This window comes from Pseudophryne corroboree, chromosome 1 (assembly GCF_028390025.1).
Source record: "Pseudophryne corroboree isolate aPseCor3 chromosome 1, aPseCor3.hap2, whole genome shotgun sequence".
Taxonomy (NCBI): Eukaryota; Metazoa; Chordata; class Amphibia; order Anura; family Myobatrachidae; genus Pseudophryne; species Pseudophryne corroboree.
In genome coordinates, this window is record NC_086444.1 from 281,990,899 (window position 1) to 281,995,705 (window position 4,807).

Consider the following 4,807-nt stretch of genomic DNA (forward strand, 5'->3'; position numbering starts at 1 on the left):
GCCCCATAGCACACACACACTCACTCTGCAGCCATGCACACACACACTTTGCAGCCATGGATACACACACACACTCACTCTGCAGCCATACACACACGCTCACTCTGCAGCCATGCACACACACACATACACACTCACTCTGCAGCCCATTCACACACACACTCACACACACACACACACACACACACTCTGTAGCCATACATACACACACACACACACACACACACACACACACACACACTCTGCAGCCATACGTACACATACTCATTCTGCAGCCATACACACATACTCTCTCTCACACACACACACACACACACACACACACACACACACACACACACACACACACACTCACTCTGCAGCCATACACACACACACACTTAGTTACCTGTCTTCTCCTGATAGCAGGTCTGGCTGCATGCAGGGTGTGTGGCTCCTCTCTCCTATAATGGTGCAAGGGAGGAAGGGGGGGGGGGGGCAGCAGGCAGGCAGGCAGACAGACAGACGACCCGGCGGACGGCCGGGCATAGGGCCACCTGGGGGCGTCTTTTACAAAGAATGATATTGATGGCGGGTGGGTGGTAGGCAAGATTTAAAATGGAACAAAGAAAGAAAAAGTATGACTCTTGTTGGGGCGCACTCTTATTGTATCTTAGTGTCTACTGATTAGTGATGTGTCTAAGAGATAATCAATTCTTTATTTCTACTCTTAAAATAAATGGGAACTCAGCAAATAACAAAACTTAATAATAAAGTTTAACATAAATGAATGTTGACATACCAACAAAGGAAAAAATCATTCCCTAAAAAAATGGAATGTTCAGATCTTAATTATGCTTTGATAAGTGCATATAGGAAGATAGCTACATACCATGCTGCTTCCGTCTGCCAAAGATCTGTACAAACTGTGTTTGTATTGCTTAGGCCCTGAATAGGGTTGATTTCGAGAGAGGGAGCACCCCAAGACTGAGATCTAACCCAAATTATTTGAATCTGTCTTGGAAAAATTTCAATGGATGGACAAGGGTGGGATCTTATTATCACTGGAAATAGTGAGAATAAGTATAAGTGGTGATCCTGCTGTTAGTGTTATCCCACAGGGAATACGGTCTTCCTACTGCACTGGGTATTCCCTAGCGGTCGCCCGTCTAGGTACTGACCTAGCCCACCTCCGTTTAGCTTCCAAGATCGGACGAGATTGGGCGTGAGTGTAGGGGTGTGGTCGTAGGAGGACTTACCCTGTGCCACTAATGAGAGTGCACCGAAAAAGAGAGATGGTTTTCTTCTAAGAGAGGGATAATGGAAAAGATGGGGAGAGAGATTAGTATAGATCTTGTAAGCGTGAATCTGCTGTCCTCGTTAGACGGGAGAGACGTGTCTCCCAGAATCGTGGATGAGAGTTCACAGAAGAAAGAAAAGAGTGGGAAAAGAAAAAAAGAAAGAAGAATACCATTTTGTATTAGAACCGCTGCAATGTGGGGTCCCTTTTAGATGAATGTTGTAATATTAAGCAAGGACCAACATTTCCGTACTGTAAAGATAATCTGACAGGAGGAATGAGGTATTACAGGACCTCCTGAGGACGTGTGAATGCAGTACCTGCGGTGGACCTGATGCAAGACCACACCCCACCACTTGTCCTAAATGAATGATGGTAGGTTATATAATACACATCACATTGGAGCGCCAGTAATAATTAAACATAGTAATTAATATAACAAATGATAAATCATTAACTGGAACATACAGAAATCCATTTGGTTGTGCCAATTCCAGTATTCAGAACCACATGCAATTATCAGACAAACGTGATATACACAGGACTAGATAGAATTAAGACAAATGAAAAAAACACAGTTTGAGATGCTTGAAACAGACTTAACTATGGGACCACACTCCACCTGTCCCTGTTAGTTCAATGAGGGATTGAACAGATATCAGGTATATCTGAGGACGCCAGCAATCACAGAATGAGGAATTTTTTCTGCATCTGAAAGTATTTAAGCTGGAACATCAGAACTGGTATTTATAAAGCAAGTGATAGTTAAATATCACCCTGTGCTTGGTTATAATACCCCTGGGAAAATCCGCAGTAGCAATGTACAAAAGAATCTCACTAAACTAGTGATAATTTAGGTTTAGGCAAAATAAACCAATTCATTAATACAGGTAATTATCGAATATCACCCATGCAGTCTTCAGGTAGGAGAGGGGCCCGCAGGAAAGAGGGGGAAACGTGTTTCACCCGGTCACGGGCTTGTTCACTTCCATGGAGAGCAGCTGGTGTATGCTGAGTTACTGAGTATTTAAAGCCCCCTCTATTCCCTAGCAACCAATGATTGTGGCTGGGGGCGGGATCAGAGTAAATGAGCCTATTGGCCGAGTGGCGCTGGGAGGGCTTCTATTTAGTAAGGGATAGACAAGGGGATTATTAGGTGGACGGACAGTGTATTATGCGTTTCCGCCCATAATTAGTCAGCCGCATGAGAGCGGACCTCCCTGGCGGCATAACATATGTGATTCGAGGGCGGAAGTAGTACTTTACACTTCCGCCCTAAGGTGATGTTGCTGTGTTGCCAGGATGCGATAGGCAACACACGGCATAGTGTGTGGTGTGAGGGCGGAAGTGTCGCTGTGAACTTCCGCCTCTGTGGTATGAGTATGTTGCCAGGATACAGAGGGCGGGGTTCGGCTTTCTGGTCAGTACAATAATGACGTCGGTAGGGGGACCGGCTGTCGGGTGTCGATGTGACGCCCCTCAGCCTGGCCTGATAGTGGTGGTGAGCGGCAGCATATATCCGGGAATCAAAGCCCTAAGTCAGTCTAAAAACATAGACAAAAGAAAAGAAAAAAAAAATTATAAGCAAAAATTCAAATAAGATAGTAAAAGAATAAGATAGTAAAACGTATAACAAAATATATTAGTATTATTTGGCAACTGTTGAAATTAAAAGAAACCAAAAAAGTATATTACATGGGGTAAAGTAAGAATAACAAGAAATGGAAGAGTTAATAGAAAGGGTTGTAACAAAAGTTAAAGAATCAGTGAGTTTCATTTGTGGGGAAATGTGATGATATGAGCTGAAAATGATAGGTGTACGGGTTGAAGGGACATAGTACCTCCCGTGCAGAAAATAATTTGTGTATAAGTGTGTAGTGCACAGGGTGAGAACAAAAAAGAGGGGGGCTGAAATTGGGTTGTGGGTGTGAGAAAGGGGAAAGGGTTAATGGATTAGCGTGTATGACCTTACACACTAGGGTATAATATAGTTGCTTATATTGGAACCTATGTGAAAATTTATTAAATAAATGAGCATATCAAGTAAAAAAAGGAGAATGTGAAAGGTGTCTGTGATCTATATTGGGATTGAAAAGAACATGCGTGGACAGTTTGAAATGGAAAAGATGGTGAAATAAATAAGAAAGAAAATTATAAAACTGGAATAAAGGTGATGAAGTGTTGTGTTGGATATTAGAATTGTGAGATAAGGATTTAGATTGGGTAAGGGGGGGAGGGGGGGAAAAACCGGGGGGAGAAAAGGGGGAGAAAAAAACGTGCAAAGAGAAGAAAAAAGAAAAAAGAAATACATAATAGGGTTCAAAAATGCTATGCAGAGGTAGATCAAGGTGTGCTTGTTATATTATTAGAAACGGGTTTTCCTACAGAAAAACACTGAAATTGATATTCTCGTTGAGGCCGTTAGGTCTCAGACCTCCCAACCTAAAGATCCACTCACTCTCTTTCTTTAATAGTTCTCTGGTGAGGTCACCACACTGACTCCTAAGTGGATTTGCTCCAAACCAAAAACTTTTAGGTCTTTTTGGCAATTTTTGTGACAGGTGTTAAAGTGTCTCGCCACCGTGGTAATTTTCTTCATGCGAGCTAGGTCCGTGACGGCATTACGGCAGGTACCCAGATGTTCCAAAGTTCTCTCTTTTAATTTTTGGGTTGTCATTTCTATATACCTAATCTCACAGCTGCACGTTATGCAGTAAATAAGTGCTTGTGTGTCGCAATTAAATAACTGCTTGATCCGTATATTGTCACCATATCTGTCCACCACCGAGTTGGTTTTCAAGATATGAGGGCATACTTTGCATTTTCAGCAGGGAAAGGAACCCATCACTCCACTTTGTTCCGATGTTGTACTTGTCATGAAGTCTGTTATCTGTCTTTGTGTTGGTGTATTTTTCACAAAGTGACTTCTAACCAGGTGGTCCTTGATGTTCATTGACCTGCGCCAACTCATGTTGATTTTGGAATCTATGAACGGTGATAGATCCACATCTGATTGCAGAATGGGTAAGTGCTTTTCAATCGCCTGTTTCAGGAGTTTCCATTCAGGACAGAAGGTTCCAATGAACCTAATCTTGGTCTCGTCCGTCTTGTCCTTGGGCTGATGTTGAGAAATCAAAGTGTCTCTATTGGTATGGAGTGCTTCTTTACGAGCCCTCTTGAGAGAGCGTTTACTATAGCCCCTCTCTGAAAGGCGATTGATCAGATCAAGACTTTTCATCTTGTAGGTACCTACCTCCGAACAGTTGCGCCTCAGTCTCAAAAACTCCCCCTTGGGGATGTTCTCTATGGTAGGGGGAAAATGTGCGATGGTTTGGAGGAGGATACTGTTTGTGGCGGTCTCTTTCCGATAGAGTTCCATGGCAAGTGTGCCATCACATGACTTGTAAATTTGTAGATCCAGAAAGGCAACCCTATCTACACTGATCTTATGTGTCAAATTAATGTTCAAGTTGTTGTTATTAAGGTGACGGATGAATGACAACAAGAGTTCCTCTGTGCCATCCCAGA

General features: G+C 42.9%; 1 pseudogene; it reads right to left on the minus strand.

Annotated features, from left to right (window-relative positions):
* Positions 1-1,111: 1,111 nt before the first annotated feature.
* LOC134949708 (5S ribosomal RNA) lies at positions 1,112-1,230 on the minus strand (annotated as a pseudogene).
* Between the last annotated feature and the right edge of the window lie 3,577 nt (positions 1,231-4,807).